Raw genomic sequence first — 18,013 nt, 5'->3', positions numbered from 1 at the left:
AGTTGCCAAGAGTGTTTGGGTTGTGGTGGGATAGAAATGTGAAAAATAAAAGAAATTAATGGTAAACAAATTATTTTTAATTAACATAAACATTGTTAGGAATATAATCTAACGGTTGGGTTGGCAATATATACATCCTATAACAATGCTGATCTGCTCTGAGGGTTTTTGGAAGCTGGCTGTTAGAAGTGCCGTATAGTGATCAGCGTGAGCTATTGTAAGTTTTGCAACTGCTAGCAAACTTTGTGTACCGGACTGTTTGCATGATTATAGACTGTGTTATTTATCCCTTGACTGAATTATCCCTTAACTGAAAGACGTTGATGACTGACAGTCTTATCTGTGTGTGACTTGGACTGTTTGATGGACTCTGATACATCAATTTCCACGATAGTAAAAACCTATTTAAACTGCAGTGTCTCTATATACTGGTTTGTGTGTTCTCCAACACACCTCTCACAACGCTTCTCTGAACGCACTCGCTCTCCCAACGGGGAGCTTTCCGAAAAAACATACTGCGTTTTCCCAAAAAACAACTTACCCCCAAAACAAGCCCTAGCCCTATTTTTATGCCTCCACATAATATAAGCCCTATCCCTAAAGTGAGCCCTAGTTAAGCCCAGCCCACCATCTGGTAGTACAAGGTGGGGCAAGGCACATTTGTAAAACTCATGCTAGCACGGGGGTGGGGAGGGCAGAGGTGGGTTCCTACCGGTGGTTCGGCCGAGTAGGTGGTAACTCGGCCTGCCACACCCGATGTCAGCCTCTGCTTTGCTGCTTGCTTTTGGCTGCCATTGAAATGGGGAGGGGGGGAGATATATGGTATTTGGGAGGGAAAGCTTAAGCACAGGAGTGAATGAAGAAGGGAGTGGTTTTCTCACCATCTACTGTGCATGTTGCAGATAGTGGAATTGCCGCCAAGGCCAACCGTCCGGCATACCAACCTGATGATGGGTTTTGAAGCTGCAGCCCACATGATACCTGTGGGGTGTGCGGATTGGACTGGAGGATGGGGTTACTAGGGGGAGGGGGTTGGGTCACCTATTGATATCTATGATTACACACGCTTTTGCTTCAGATCTTGCTTTGCTTAGCTGCTATCTACTCATAACCAGTAAAAGTACTCTTAATTCTGAAATACGGAGTTGAGTGGTTTCTTTCTTGGTTACTGATGGAGGCTGCCCTGACACCCCCGAACTGCTTCTATCCAGTGGCTGCACCATCTTGATTTTTGGTTCTGTGCAGGAACAGAACAATCTTCATTGCAAAAATGAATTTTTTTCATCCCCCTCTTTTTTAATGTTGTGTGCATGCGCAGATCTTTTTAGGTGCAAATGTGCAGGTGCGTGAAGTGCGCGCATGCAAAAAAATTTGCACATTGAACTGGCAGTAATGCCAGCAGCAACCCAACCCAATACAATACAATACAATACAATGCAATAGCAGAGTTGGAAGGGACCTTGGAGGTCTTCTAGTCCAACCCCCTGCCTAGGCAGGAAACCCTATACCGTTTCAGACAGATAGCTATCCAACATCTTCTTAAAGACTTCCAGTGTTGGGGCATTCACAACTTCTGGAGGCAAATTGTTCCACTGATTAATCGTTCTAACTGTCAGGAAGTTTCTCCTCAGTTCTAAGTTGCTTCTCTCCTTGATTAGTTTCCACCCATTGCTTCTTGTTCTACCCTCAGGTGCCTTGGAGAATAGTTTGACTCCCTCTTCTTTGTGGCAACCCCTGAGATATTGGAACAATGCTATCATGTCTCCCATCCCTAGTGGGGGGTGGGTTGGAGCTGCCCCTCGCTTACCTTAGGACTGCCACAGCCGGGCCTCCGATGACCAAGTGCCAGGGGGCAGGAAGCATGGCTTCAATGGTCCTAAGGTAAGTGGGCAAGATATCCCCCCCCCCAAAAAAAATAAGACCTGGTGCTTATTTCGAGGCTGAAAAGAACATACGACCAGGTTTTATTTTGGGGGGAAACACGCTAATATAACACTGTATTTAGGCAGGAAAAACACCTCAAACATAAACAGACAACGGGAGGCCTCAGGCTCAATAATAATATATATGAAAAAGCAGCTAAGGATTTTAGCGGGCATGCCAAGTAATATGATTTAGTGATATTAAATGACAGCAGGAAAGGGAAATGTCACTTCGGGTTATATCTACAGGAGGATCTGCATAGTAAGAACTAACATAGGTAGTCCTCAACTTACAACCGAAATTGAGCCCGGAATTTATGTTGCTAACTGAAACATTTTTTAAGTGACATTTGCCCCATTTTATGACCATTTTATAGTTGTTAAATCACTGCAGTTCTTAAATGTGTAACATGGTTGGTAAGTGAATCTGGCTTGCCCATTGACTTTGTTTATCAGAAGGTCGCAAAAGGGGATCACATGATTCCAGGAAGCTGTAACCGTCGTAAATATGAGTCACTTGCCAAGCACCTGAATTTTGATCACGTGACCACAGGGCTGCTGGAATGGTCATAAGTGTGAAAAACGGTCATAAATCAATTTTTTTCAGTGGTCTTGGAGTTTCCGGCACTCTGGTATGTGTCCAGTTTGGGCCCTCGGTGCCAAAACGGTTCACCACCACTGATATAAGGTTTCCTGCCTATGCAAAGGGTTGGACTAGAAGACCTCCAAGGTCCCTTCCAACTGCTATTCTGTTGTATTCTGTCCTGTCTGTTCTATTCTATTCTATTCTATCACAAGGCCCCTTCCAACTCTGTTATTCTATATTTGCTATATTCTATATGGAAGATGAGAGGAATTAATGGCAAAGAACACAGTTACCTTTGGGATGAGAGCACTAGGCTGAAAGAAGGCTCTTAATCTCCCAGATCAAGCCTAAATACGGATAGTCCTTGACTTATGACCACAATTGAGTCCAAACTTTATGTTGTTCAGTGAGACATTTGGGGATAGATTGTCATGGAAAAAATCAATGTAGGTTTGTTGTTAGTTGCAAAGTCATGCCTGAACCATCGTGACCCCATCTACAGCCTTTCAGTCCCCTATAAAATTACCACTCTGGGCCCCATTTACTCTGTGGAGAAACCCCTTATAAACATACTGTCCTCACAGTATGTCTGGGTTTCATTTCAATTTGTTCCTGCACAAACCTTGCAACCCCAGATGAATGATTTGTCGCAAGGAAGGATGCATTACTCACATCAGATTGTGACAGGCTTCAGATGTCATTGCTGACAAACTTGGAAGGTCCCATTGGCTGGTCCTATTTTTTAGGAGTGGCTTGAGAAGTCCAAAAAAGCTATTCCACCTGTAGAAGATATTAAGATTTTCTCAAGCTGGCAACACAAAGACTTCGCTTTAGTTTTGACCCATTGAGGTAGTTTTATCACACAAAATTAAAGTATAGCACTCTACTTTGAATCATATTGCTACCTCTATACGGCTGTGCCTCTTTCCTACTTATTTTCTTTCTGCCTGCCTTAATCTACAATTGTCCTATTGCTAGAATTTACATTGAGTTCTGCCTCATCCAATCTATGAATGCCCATCTGTCCTGCTAAGTCTACTGTATGTTTGTATTCCTGTATTCTTAGCTTGATATTTTTTCTATCTTGAAAGCCTTTAAGTCTTTCACATTTCCCCAGATCTTTATCTCTTGTAGCAAAACAAGTCTATTTGCATTTGAACAGCTCTTTTTGCTCTTTTTCTATGTACTTGTAGAATGGACTTTTCTCTCCCTCCGTATCCTTTCTTGGTGCAGGTGTTTGGTGAAACTCTACACTTTTTTTTCCCACTATGGAATTGCTTGGTGGCCTCTCTGCAGATGCTGCTGGGAATCTCCTCCCTTTCCCCCCATCTTTTGACTCAGTCCTAGTAGATGATTGCTATTGAATTGCTTTCCTTTGAATTAAAGGCGGTTTCCCAGTCTGTCCAGACTTGGAGACTTCACTTCCTCTTTCTCTACACACCTGCTGAGTTTGTGCTTTATCGTGAGAGGCATTCGCCAGTTAAGAAGAAGGTAGGCCCAATTTAAAATTCTTTGCCAGATGGCACTGAAACTTTGGTTTTAGGAGGGAAGGGAAAGCACCCACTCATTTGGGGGCAGTTCCACTGAAGAGGAACTAAAAACTAGCATTTCGGTTTAACGTTCAGGAATTATCTCATTTGTATAACTTGCTTCCTGTGCATTGCTTAGATTATTATGGAAGATACAGATGGTTACATGGTAGTAGAACCTACCAGACATACCTACATGGACGCTATTCCCAAGAAGATGGAAGGTAATGATTGAAGTTTCTGATGGCTTTAGCTTGCTATTTAATGATAGTGCTGGTTATAGATCTTAATAAAGAGAGCTCACTTGGGATGAAGAGTTACAGAAGCCTTTTCAATTTATTTAATTTCCTTCTGGGTATGTTGTGATTACAGTATGACTCTGGAATGTGGACAGGGTGGATTAGAGTTTGAATAAAATTATGAAAATGCAAATTCATGACGCTCAGCTTATGCTAATTCTGTAAGCAGCACTAAATTATACAAGCAATATAATGAAGCAGATTGGTGACTGGAGTTTCATGGTAGAGCTGTGGATCAGTTTATCAAATAGTCTGAAGCTTACATTAGACTATCATGGAGTGAAGCCTTAATCACAATTCATAATTGTGGTTTGTTAATGTTTATCTTACCTTAGCCATAGTCTGGTTTGTCATCGAATCCCAGGTTAATGGCTAGGAAATGATTACGTTGCTCTTAGTCTTCTAGAATTCAGAAATTTAAAACATGGTTGAGTGTTATTGTATGAAGGTGTGCTTAGTCTGATGTATTCACTTTATTGATAGAATATCATTCACCTTTTCAGGTAGATTTAAAATTAGGTCATTTCAAATCTTTCCAGAACTTGCAGAATTGCCAAAAATCATTCCAACTTAAGCTATTTTTTGGTGAAAGGAGAGGCAGTCATTTTCAAAGTCAGTTACCTCTTCCTATGCTAGATTTAGTTTAGGGTTTCCTTCTGACAAAAAAAATACTTTGCAATACATCTTTGCCTTACAAACTAAACCCATAAACCATAGTTTACAGATTATCTTGGCTGCCAACAAGAAGCCACATGATCTCTTAGTGTGCTAAGTACAGGCAGTCTTCAACTTACAACCACAATTGAGCCCAAACTTTCTGTTGTTAAGTGAGTGTTGTCCCATTTTATGACCTCTCTTGCCTGAGCTGTTAAGTGAATCACTGCAGTTGATGTTACCTGTTAAGTGACTCTGGCTTCCCCCACTGGCTTTGCTTATCAGAAGGTTGCAAAAGGGGATCACATGAACTTGTGACACAGCAATGGTCACAAATATGAACCAGCTGCCAAGCATCTGAATTTTGATCACACAATCATGGGGAAGTTGGAAAGGCCATAACTGAGAAAAACGTCATAAGTCACTTTTTTTCAGTGCCATTGTATCAATAGCCCTTAGAATTATCTACCGCTTCACAGTGCTTTTACAGCCCTGTCTAGGTGGTTTTACAGGGTCAGCCTATTGCCCCCAACAATCGGGGTCCTCATTTTACTGACCTCAGAAGGATGGAAGTCTGAGTCAACCTTGAGCCTGGTGAGACCCAAACTGCAGAAGTAGCCTGCAGTACTGCGTTCTGTTCTAGATGTTTAGACTCTAGAAAGAGTGCAGAGAAGAGCAACAAAGATGATTAGGGGACTGGAGGCTAAAACATATGAAGAACGGTTGCAGGAACTGGGTATGTCTAGTTTAATGAAAATAAGGACTAGGGGAGACATGATATCAGTCTTCCAATATCTCAGGGGTTGCCACAAAGAAGAGGGAGTCAAGCTATTCTCCAAAGCACCTGAGGGTAGAACAAGAAGCAATGGGTGGAAACTAATCAAGGAGAGAAGCAACTTAGAACTGAGGAGAAACTCTCTTCTTAAAACTATCAGTGGAATAACTTGCCTCCAGAAGTTGTGAATGCTCCAACACTGGAAATTGTTAAGAAGAGATTGGACAACCATTTGTCTGAAGTAGTGTAGGGCTTCCTGCCTAAACAGGGGGTTGGACTAGAAGACCTCCAAGGTCCCTTCCAACTCTGTTTTTTCTATTCTATTCTAACCACTGCACCACCATGGGTCTCTGAACAGTCACTAAACAAACTCTTGTTAAACCGAGCACTACCTGTACAGAAGTTCAGAGTGCAGGTACAGTCCCTTAATTTCTCTGTACCCAGAATAATCACCCTTCTATTTTTAGGGTTTATATATATTGTGGTGTTATAACCATAACAAACCACAAACCACATAATATTGTGGGTTATTGTTTTTTTAACTATGAATGTTCTAGGAAGGTAGCTGTTGTGGTTTGTAAATGATGACTTACAGTTTACTGCTACAGCACTGTGTTTCACAACGTTGGCAATTGTAATACTTGTAGAGTTCATTTCCCAGAATTTACCACCTCAAAGTTGCCTCCGTTAAGAAACACTGCTGTAGCATGTTTTTCTGTGTCTCCATTTAAGCTGCCTCCCCAAAATGGGGGGGGGGATTTTTAATGTATATTTTGGTTGTGTTATATTGTTCTATTGTTTTTACTTCATCCACATTGTTATTTTTGAACTTCTTTATAATATCCTTCACTACAAGGTTCAAGGCAAATTTGGCTCTTGCTGATATTCCAGTTCCCCTTGCTCATGAGAGAGAATATTACGGCAATTTATTGGAGTGTGAGGGGTGGAAAGAGTGGGAAACTTTTTTTTTAAAAAAAATTGCAAACTTTCAAAATGGTGAATAAAATAAAGTAAATAAAATAAATAAATAGAGGTGAATAAAATAAAAGCAAGACAAGATACCTGAGGGTAGGACAAGAAGCAATGGGTGAAAACTAATCAAGGAGAGAAACAACTTGGAAACTAAGGAGAAATTTCCTGACAGAACAATGCAATGCAATGCAATGCAATGCAATGCAATGCAATGCAATACAATGCAATACAATACAATACAATACAATACAATACAATACAATAGTAGAGTTGGAAGGGATCTTAGAGGTCTTCTAGTCCAACCCTCTGGTTAGGCAGGAAACCCTACACCACTTCAGACAAATGGCTACCCAACATCTTCTTAAAGACTTCCAGTGTTGGGGCATTCACAACTTCTGGAGGCAACTTCTGTTCCACTGATTAGTTGTTCTCACTGTCAGGAAGTTTCTCCTCAGTTCTAAGTTGCTTCTCTCCTTGATTAGTTTCCACCCATTGCTTCTTGTTCTACCCTCAGGTGCCTTGGAGAATAGTTTGACTCCCTCTTCTTTGTGGCAACCCTTGAGATGAACAATGAATGTCTATTTTAACATCTACGTCTATTTTAATTAAAAGGACTAGAGGTAACATGATAGCAGTGTTCCCAGATCTCAGAGGCTGCCACAAAGAGGAGGGAGGTCAAACTATTCTCCTAAGCACCTGAGGGCAGGAGAAGAAGCAATGGGTGGAAACTAATCAAGGAGAGAAGCAACCAAGAAAATAGGAGAAATTTCCTGACAATTAGAACAATTAATCAGTGGAACAGTTTGCCTTCAGAAGTTGTGAATTGTCCAACATTTTTAATATGTTGGTATAACCATTTGTCTGAAGTGGTGTAGGGTTTCCTACCTAAGCAGGGGCTTGGACTAAAAGGTCCCTTCCAACTCTGTTATTCTATTCTATTCTATTCTATTCTAAGAAACAATGGATGGAAAGTAAACAAGGAGAGAAGCAATCTAGAACGAAGGAGAATTTTCCTAACAGCAAGAACGTTTAATTAGTAGAATGACTTGCCTCCAGAAGTTGTGGGTGCTTCAATACTAGAGGTTTTTAAGAAGAGACTGGACAACCACTAGTCTGGAAAGGCATAGGTTCTTCTGCTTGAGCAGGGGGTTGGACTAGAAAGCCTCCAGGGTCCCTTCCAGCTGTTTTTCTGTTCTGTTCTGAATAAATAGCCCATAGGTAGCAGCAGCAAACCAGAAAGGGTATAGTATGAATCACGTGGGCAAGGAGGAATTGGATGGAGGCAAAGGAGTGGCCAGGAAAGAACAGGCACCTGATGAAAGAAGGTTGGACTGTTAGAGCACAAGTTCTACGCCTCTTGTATTTGCAGGGTTTGTGGTGAAATGACACTGTGCTCTCTTTGTCTTTTTGACAAAAAAATGCCAAAATAGACACCCACAACTATGTCAAAGGATTGAGAAAAGTATCTTCATAGCTGCATCCTCTTCTTGCCTAACTTTCCAGAAAGAAATGTACCCAGTTACACAATGTTAAGAGAAACTTGAAAGGCTGCCAAACCTGAAATGATTTTGTCAGAACAATTTCTTCGTTGACTAATCAATTTCGGTTCTTCCACAGTTTCCTTCCTTTATAGGAGAAGCTTCTGCTTTTTAAAGCTAATTTTCAAGGAGATGAATAATTTCTTTTATTTATTCTTTTATATATACATATACATATAATATATAATATATTATATGCAGTATGTATATGTGTGTGTGTGTGTGTGTGCATACAAACACACACATACATACATACACTGTACATGTGTGTATATATATATGTATATATATACACACACACACAAACATATATATATACATACATACATACATACATACATACATACATACATACATACACATACTATCTATCTATCTATCTATCTATCTATCTATCTATCTACATATACATACATACATACACTTTGTGTGTGTGTGCGTGTGTATATTGGAATGAAGAATTTCTACTATGCACAGAGAGAGAGAGAGAGAGAGAGAGAGAGAGAGAGAGAGAGAGAGAGACATAGAGACACAGAGAGGCAGAAATAGAGAAACGGAGACAGAGAGGGGGAGACAGAGAGAGAGAAAGAGAGGGAGAGAGAGAGGGAGGGAGAGAGGGAAAGAGAGAGAGAGAAAGACACAAAGAAAGACAGAGACAGAGAGAGGGGGAGAGAGACAGAGAGAGAGAGAGGAGCGGAGAGAAAGAGACAGAGAGACACAGAGACAGAGGGAGGGAGAGTCAGAGAGAGTGGGGGGAGACAGAGAGAGAGAAAGAAAAAGAGAGACAGAGACAGAGAGAGGGGGGGAGAGAAAGAGACAGACAGACAGAGGGAGGGAGGGAGAGTCAGAGAGAGTTTGGGGGGAGACAGAAAGAAAGAGAGAGAGAGAGAGACAGAGAGACAGAGACAGAGACAGAGACAGAGACAGAGAGGCAGAAATAGAGAAACAGAGACAGAGAGGGGGAGACAGAGAGAGAGAAAGAGAGACACAGAGAGAGAGAGGCAGAGACAGAGAGAGGGGGGAGAGAGACAGAGAGAAAGAGAGAGACAGATGGAGAGAGGAGGGGAGAGAAAGAGACAGACAGACAGACAGACAGAGATAGAGAGACAGAGGGAGGGAGAGTCAGAGAGAGTGGGGGGGGAGACAGAGAGAGAGAAAAAGAAAAAGAGAGACAGAGACAGAGAGAGGATAGGGGGAGAGAGGAAGAGACAGGGAGAGAAGGGGAGAGATCGTTGTTAAGCCATTTAGCTTATTGTTGGAGATGGCCCTAGATGCTTCCCAACAGCACTGCCCTCTGTTAAAAAGCATTTCTACTACAGGTAGCCCTTGACTTATGACCACAATTGAGCCCAAAATTTCTGTTGCTAAGCAAGATGAGTGAGTTTCCCCCCAATTTTATGACTTTTCTTGCCACAGTAGTTGTGTGAATCGCTGTAGTTGTTAAATTAGCAACATGGTTGTTAAGTGACTCTGGCTTCCCCACTCACTTTGCTTGTCAGACGGTCACAAAAGGTGATCACGTAACCTTGGCACCCTGCAACCATCATGAATATGAGTCAGTGGCCAAGCTTCTGAATGTCAGTCAAATCACCATGGGGATGCTGCAATGGTTGTGTGAAAAATGGTCATTTTCAGTGCAGTTTTAACTTCAAACAGTCATTAAATGAACTGTTGTAAGTCGAGGATTACCAGTACTTCATAGTTTTCTTTTGGTTTTTCATCCATCAGAAACATTTCCCTAGTTGAAAACGCTTCCTTAGTCTTTATTAGAGCTTGTGCTAGTTTTTTTTATGTTTGTAAAACAGGGGAGACATGATAGCAGTCTTCCAATATTTGAGGGGCTGCCACAGAGAGGAAGGAATTCAACCTGTTTTCCAAAGCACCCGAAGGCCAGACAAGGAATAATGGGTGGAAACTGACCAAGGAGAGATTCAACCTAGAAACAAGAGAAATTTTATGGCAGTGAGAGCAATCAACCAATGGAACAGCTCAGAAGTTGTGGGGGCTTCATCACTTGAGATTTTCAAGAAGAGACTGGACTGCCGTCTGTCAGAAATGGTGTAGAGCCTCCTGCTTGAGCGGTGGGTTGGACTAAATGACCTATAACATCCCTTAATCTGTTATCATTTATTAAAACTTTTAATAACATTGAGAAAGAAGGACAAATGGTTGGTAAGTAAGTAGATGTTTGGTAGGTAGATGATAAGTGGATGGTACATACCATATTTTTCGGAGTATAAAACACACCTTTTTCCCTCAAAAAAGAGGCTGAAAATCTTTACTCCAGAAACCCTTCACCAAAATGGCCATGCATAGCCTTTAGGAGACTTATAGAGTGCTCCTATGGGCTGGGAAGGGCAGAAATGAGCAAAAAATGGACCCTTTTTTTTTGCTCAATTTCGCCCCCCCCCCCTCCAGCCCCCAGGAACACTCTATAAGCCTCCTAAAGGCTATGCATGCCCTTTTTTTGACAAAACTGGGCACATTTTCATGAAAAACAGTCTGTTTACTGCTCATTTGGGGGGACACCCCCCCCGGGAGCAGTTTACAAGCCTCCTAAAGGCTATTCATGCCCTTTAAGAAAAAAACCAGGCCCATTTTCGTGAAAAACGGGGGCGTTTTTAGGAGGTCTGCAGAGCACAAAAACTGTTTTTAAAAATTTATCTCTTCAAAATCTTGGCGCATCTTATACTCCGGTGCGTCTTATACTCTGAAAAAATACAGTAGGTTCAGTAGATTAGATTTCCATGGGAGGATTTCTACCTGATGGCTTCCTTGGGGATCGAATGGAAGGCAAGAAAGCTGCAGAGAATACTTAGAGAGAAACCCCCACAACCTTTGGCCACCTCATCATAACTAAATAACCACAATAAAACATTCACTGAACACATCAGAATTTCACTGAAATTGTTATCACCTTTGAAATGGCAAAAAGAGACATTTTCTCATTGAAATGAATAGGTTAAAAAAGGGTAAAAGAGTCCCTGCGGATTTTACTCCGCTATTCATTTCTGACTATAGGACAGGGGTGTCCAAACTTGGGAACTTTAAGACTTGTGGACTTCAACTCCCAGAATTCCCTTAGGAGGGAATTGCTATAGGAGGTGGATCTCATCTCCATTTCAAGGCCATTGAGCAAGCACAGTCCAAAGACATTTCCCCAGTCATGTGACCAGCATGATATCATGGAACGTTGTTACCTTGCCACCTAAGCGATATCTATTTATCTACTGTATTTTTCAGAGTATAAGACGCACCTTCCCCCCCAAAGAGCGTGGAAATGTTGGTGCGTCTTGTACACCGAATACAGCCATTTTTGGCCTCCCAAAGCCCTGCTCCCACATCCTATTTTTGCGAAAAATGGGTTGTTTTTCACAAAAACAGAGGGTTTTTTGCCTTCCCTCAGCCTCCAGCAGCATTTTGCAGGCTTCAGCAGGGGTGGGGCAAGACAAAAATGCGTGAAAAACAGGCTGTTTTTCACAAAAAATGAGGCTTTTTTTGCCTTCCCTCAGCCCCCAGCAGCACTCTGCAGGCTTCAGCAGGGCTGGGGCAAAGCAAAAACGAGAAATAACACTGCTGAAGCCTGCTGGGGACTGAGAGAAGGCAAACAATGTTTTTTTCTTACATACTTCTTCGAAATCCTGATGAGTCTTATACACCAGTGCCAGTGGTGGGTTTCAATTTTTTTAGAACCTCTTCTGTAGGTGTGGCCTGCTTTTTGGGAGTGGCTTGCCGGCCATGTGACCGAGTGGGAGTGGCTTGGCAGTCATGTGACTGGGTGGGCATGGCCAACTTGTAAAATGTGGTGAAACTCACTTAACAACACTCGTGCTTAGCAACCAAAATGTTGGCTCAGAAACTCTGGCATTTGAAGCACGCAAGTCTTAAAGCTGTCAAGTTATAAGACCCTAACCCTTTAGAAAAAAGGGGTGTTCAAACTTGACAGCTTTAAGACTTGTGGACTTTAACTCCCAGAATTCCTCCTCTTGCTCTTCATCTTGATGATGTGCAGACGGGCGGGGGGGAGGGAGCTGGAACCGGTTCTAAACGGCACTGTAGATTTGTGGAACCTCTTCTATAGAAGAGGTTAGAACTGGCAGGAACCCACCCCTGACCGCTGCGCCTTATAGTCCGAAAAATACTGTACTTAAATTTGTACGTTTTCGAACTGCTAGGTTGGCAGGAGGTGGAGCAAGGACGGGAGCTCACCCCATCATGTGGCACTCGGGTCTTGAACCTGGGCTGCCGGCTTTCCAACTGACAAGGCCAGCATCTTAAGTGCTGAACCACCACACTGTCTCATCAAAATGAATATCAGATTGAATAAATTCAGCTGTTTCTGTCCCCCTAAACAGCAACCTTTCCAATTGTTATATTAATTCTTAAATAAGCATTGTATTTCCACATAGTAGCAAAGCCACAACATAATGTTTTGGGCTTGTGACAGGGATAGAAATCTATAGTTCAGATCAGTGACGTGCGGTGAGGTTTATGACTGCTGAGGCTGGTGACGTCATCAAACCGCGTGGTTGCTCCGATCGCACTGGCGCAGCCCAAACGGAGAAGTTTCTCTTCTCAGAAATGTCAGAAAGGGACAGACAGGCTGCCGCAGCTCCACTGAGAGGACATTTTTGAGAAGAGAAACTTCTCCTTTCTCCTCCTTCCCCCGCCCCCCTTCTAGCACTGATGATGTTACCTAGGCATTTTTTGCATCGGGTGAGCCCGGGATCCTTGCAAGGGGAATGGAACCACGTGTGCAGGCGGCTCCTCAGCAGAGCACAGCCTCAGATTAGCACAGCCGCGATCCCCTTCCCCTGCACACATGGTCCTATTCCCCTCCTTCCTAACCCAACATGAAGGGGACCGCGGCTGCGCTGATCTGAGGCTGTGCGCTGAGGAGCCGCCTGTACACATGGTCCCATTCCCTTGCAAGGATCCCGGGCTCACCCAATGCAAAAAATGGCGAGATCGGCACACTTGGGGCTGCTGCTGAGATTGGGAATGGGACCACGTGTGCAGGGGAAGGGGATCGCGGCTGTGCTAATCTGAGGCTGTGTGATGATGTTACCTAGGCATTTTTTGCATCAGGCGAGCCCGGGATCCTTGCAAGGGGAATGGGACCATGTGTGCAGGCGGCTCCTCAGCACACAGCCTCAATCAGCGCAGCCCCGGGCCCCTTCATGTTGGCTTAGGAAGGAGGGGAATGGAACCACGTGTGCAAGGGAAGGGGACCGCGGCTGTGCTAATCTGAGGCTGTGCGCTAAGGAGCCGCCTGCTCACGTGGTCCCATTCCCCTTGCAAGGATCCCGGGCTCGCCCGATGCAAAAAATGCCTAGGTAACATCATCGCACAGCCTCAGATTAGCACAGCCGTGATCCCCTTCCCCTGCACACGTGGTCCCATTCCCCTCCTTCCTGAGCCAACATGAAGGGGACTGCGGCTGCGCTGATTGAGGCTGGAGCTGAGGAGCCTCCTGCACACGTGGTCCCATTCCCCTTGCAAGGATCCCGGGCTCGTCTGATGCAAAAAATGGCAAGATCGGCACACTTGGGGCTGCTGCTGAGATGTCCAGGGAGGCTAAACCAAGCCTCGTGGCTTCACGGAGTGTTTTTTTTTATTTTCATGATGAGAGCAGTGAGGCTCTGCCTCCCCTGCCACCCCTGACTGCACGTCACTGGTGCAGATCATGAGCCTCAGGCCTTCAGTCTTTAACAAAACAATTGGGGTCGAGTTACTGTAGTGTCTGTATGCACCTAAAGTGGTAAAATGGATAGAAGTGGCTGGCAGGCAGGAACTGTGAAGATAAATGCCAACCATCAACATTGCTCAATTAGAGAATATTTTCACCAATATAACCACAATCGCCAGGTGTCTCCTAACTCTTTGTGTGCACAACCTTACCGTATTTTAATAGACTGCAAAGGGATTAGGCAAGAGCCATTGTTCCTCGGCTTTCACTTAGCACAATGATGGCGAACCTATGGCACGCATGCCACAGGTGGTATGCGGAGCCATATTTGCTGGCACGTGAGCTGTCAGCTCCAGCGCACATGGGAACTCCAGCCAGCTGATTTTCGGCCTTCCAGAGAGCCAGGGGAGGGCGTTTTCACCCTCCCGAAGCTTCAGGAATGCCTCCAGAGCCTGGGGAGGATGAAAAACAGACCCAATGGGCCAACTGAAGTTCAGGAATGATCCATTTCCGGCTTCCAGAGGGCCTCCGGAGGCCCAGGGGAGGCCACTTTCACCCTTCCTAGGCTTCAGGAAAGCCTGGGGAAGGCAGAAACTCCCCCCTGCAGGGGCGAGGGAAAGTTTTGCTTGCATGTGCAGGGTGGGGGTCACACGTTTGTGCAAGTGAGTGGGGCATATTGAATTGTGGGTGTGGGCATGCATGCACGCACATGCAATAGTGCACGTGGACACAATTTTGGCAGGTCTTTACAAAAAGGTTCGCCATCACTGGCTTAGCATATTGAGTGAGGCCAGGTGTTGCGGCTTACCAACCATGGTTTATAGCCTGCTGTGATAGGCAACACCCAACCATCCTAGCTTTTATTCAACAAATCATGTTGAAGCATGCCGCGGGTTAGAACACAGTGAGAACATGGCGGCTGGGAGATTTTATGACTGTTTTTCACTCTTTGTAACCTTGCAAATCTTTGGCGGGCGGTCCATAACGCAAAGTTAATTTCACAGGTCCTTCGAAATGCTGCCGAATCACACTCTGGATCATTGTGGGAGGAAGCATTGCTTTGAATCTGGCCCTAATTGCTCTTCTGATAGGTAAGTGTTCTGGCCTCCCTCTGTCCGGTAATGAACGCCGACACAGGCTTAGCTGTTTGCCACTCTTTATTTACAGTAATTATAATCCTGTTGGCTGAAAGCCCAAACACGACTCACAAGCAAGACGTTGGCAGCAACCCAGACTCCAACAGATACAAACAAGAGCTTCTCCAGATTGTTACAAACGGTTGTGTCCTGCAAAAGGACTCCTCCCAAAGTCTCTTCTTATATACTCTCTTGGGAGGGGCCAAGCCACAACCAACTGGGCTTGATTATCTCTTATGAGTCTGTCTCCGTAACTGCTGCCTCCGTTTCTCCTCCCTCCGTTGCCTGGCGTCAGGGACCAACTCCCTTAGATCTTCCCCACTGCTCCATGCCTCAGGTGCCTCCTGGTGGCCAACCAGCCTCTCTGGTTCCTGCTCTGAGTTTGAACCCTGCCCAGGATCCTCCACATCTTCCATAGCCAACTCATAGGGTTTGTCGCTATCTGAGTCCCTCAGCAGCTCCAACGGATCCTGCTGGGCCACAACAGGTAAGTATCTGAGGTCAGGAGGGGAATGAGTTACAGAGATGGATTTCAACTGGGGAGATAAAAGTTCAAATCTCGATTAAGCCCTAGAGCCCAGCCCCTCTCTTTCCACCAAATCCACTTCCCAGAGTTGGCATTGTGGGAATAAAATCTGGGGAAACCTCATGTGGGCCTCATTAGCTCCAAAAATGTTCCCCATCCAATCCCTTAGTCCAGTGATGGCTAACCCTTTTCTCCTCGCATGCTGAAATCTCACGTACATGCCTACACTCATAATGCAATGCACCCTGTCCCCGTGCATGCACAGGACCCCCTGCACTCCCCCTGCGCATGCACATGACCCCTCTGTGCTTTCCCCACACATGCATGTAACCACCACCCCGAGCACCCATTTTGGGCCTAGCAGGCCTCCCTGAAGCCTCCTGAAACCTAAAAAGGGTGAGGGGGGAACACCGGCTCCCATGCTCCCCCACGTCTCCATGCATACTCGTGTGCCCCCCTGTGTCCCCCCACATGCATGCATGACCCCCCCACACACACACATGCGTGTGTGTCTCCTGCAGGCACAGCAGACACCTGAAAATCAGATGGACAGCAGGAGGTGCGCATGCATGCGTGATGGAGCTGAGCTAGGAGAAAACTTGCGTGCCGGCAGAGAGGACTTCATATGCCACCTGTGGCACGTGTGCCATAGGTTCGCCATCATGGCCTTAATCCTTTAGTTTCTCAAAAGACGATAGTTGAAGCTTTGACCATCAATGATTGACCATCGATGATGCTTCATTGGTTGCATTTCTGGATGTTAAACTGATTCCACCAGTTGGCATTTCCCTCATATGATCTTGCTGTTTTCGACAAAAGCACTGTCTTAATTAAGCACTGAAAAGTATAGAAGACAATGTAATATTTCTGACTAAAACTATGCATGCATTTTAATGCAAATAAATATTTCAAGGGACATCCTACATAGAAGCTACAATTTAATTGACATATGCTTCTTTTTTATTACTTCAGATAATGGTTTGAGGGATTTCTCATGATTTCTAATGTTCGCGATTATAAAGAAAGGATGCTAGTAGATATGAAATAGAAGATTTGCTTTATATGTTTATTTTTATTACTTTTTAAAATTTAAGAAACACATTTCTATGACTATTGATTTAACCAACGTTTGGAGGGAAGTGGTAAAGGGAAGGAGAATGACCATGTCATATTGGAATTCAAAATAATGCAAACACAACCAACAGAACATAATCAAGCCAGTGTTTTAGACTTTAAAATAATTGATTTTAATAAATTTATAGAAAGTTTAGAAAGGATTCCATGGATGAAAATCTTAAAGGGGAAAACAATTCAAGAAGCTTGGGAAACTCTGAAAAATATTATTATAAAAGCCCAGTCCAGCTCAATACCACTGAAAAAGAAAAAAAGAAACTCAAGAAGAAATCCAGCATGGTTACACAAAGAATTTTCTGATAAACTGAAAGACAAAAAAAAGATACATACAAAAAATGGATAGAGAGACACAGAACTAAGTCAGAATACCAACAAATAGTCTGAACATGCAAAAATTAAGTCAGGAAAGCTAAGTCTCAGAATGAAGTAACACTTGCAACAAATGTCAAAAACAATAAAAAAATGCTGCTTAATCCATTATTTGCATTTATCTTCACTGCTTTTACACACACTGCTGATGACACATTGTCTGTACAAAGTGGACAGCATTTACAATGTAATGACACAAAGTTATTTTTATTAATATCTTTTCCCCCTCCCCCTTCTGATACCACTGGCTGATTCCCACTAGGTAGCTACCACTTTCCCTATTCATATCTTTTTATTAATTTCCTATAGCCAGGAAGATTGTATTTCCGTGAAGGTTTGGGGGAAACCAATCATTGGCCCTTTAAGGTAGAGCAGAACAGAAAATCAAAAATTTGGAATGCTAACACTACTTTTATTATATGGTTACAGTAACAGAACCTTGCAAAACTGAATGTGCTTTCTCCCTTTCCTCCCTTTATTTTCATAAGAAATAGGAAGGGTCCTGTCTGAGATGTTTTCTCAAATTGCATTTATGCCTGGGATTTAGATTTCTTTATCTCACCATTTCTTACTACATATTCCCCTCTGTTTAATAGCTACCAAGTCTGGGCTGCAATTTTTTTTTCACTCTTCCAATTACCTTGATTGGCATCAATTTCAGATTTATAAAATCCTTTTTTATGATTGGGCATTTTTTGGTAATCTTGCAAACCCAACTTCTGTTTTGCATTTTCATTTTATATGCAAATTGAATGATTTATGCTCTACTTTTGAACCGAAATAACAATTGCATGTATATCACTTCCTATCGAATAACCTGAGCTTTTTTTAAAAGTATTTCAGACACAAAGTGTTTTCATCCCATCGACTTCAACCAATTCATG

The 18,013-nt window shown here is 43.5% G+C and overlaps 1 long non-coding RNA gene across 1 annotated transcript; it reads left to right on the top strand.

Moving 5' to 3' along the window:
- Positions 1–4,153: 4,153 nt before the first annotated feature.
- Positions 4,154–18,013, top strand: LOC309396512. Its single transcript, XR_014176122.1, has 3 exons — positions 4,154–4,261; positions 14,969–15,055; positions 17,965–18,013. It is a non-coding gene; the product is annotated as an uncharacterized lncRNA (long non-coding RNA).

The sequence above is a fragment of the Natrix helvetica genome (assembly GCF_964273705.1).
Source record: "Natrix helvetica genome assembly, chromosome: 1".
Taxonomy (NCBI): domain Eukaryota; kingdom Metazoa; phylum Chordata; class Lepidosauria; order Squamata; family Natricidae; genus Natrix; species Natrix helvetica.
This window is presented reverse-complemented; position numbering and strand designations above follow the sequence as displayed.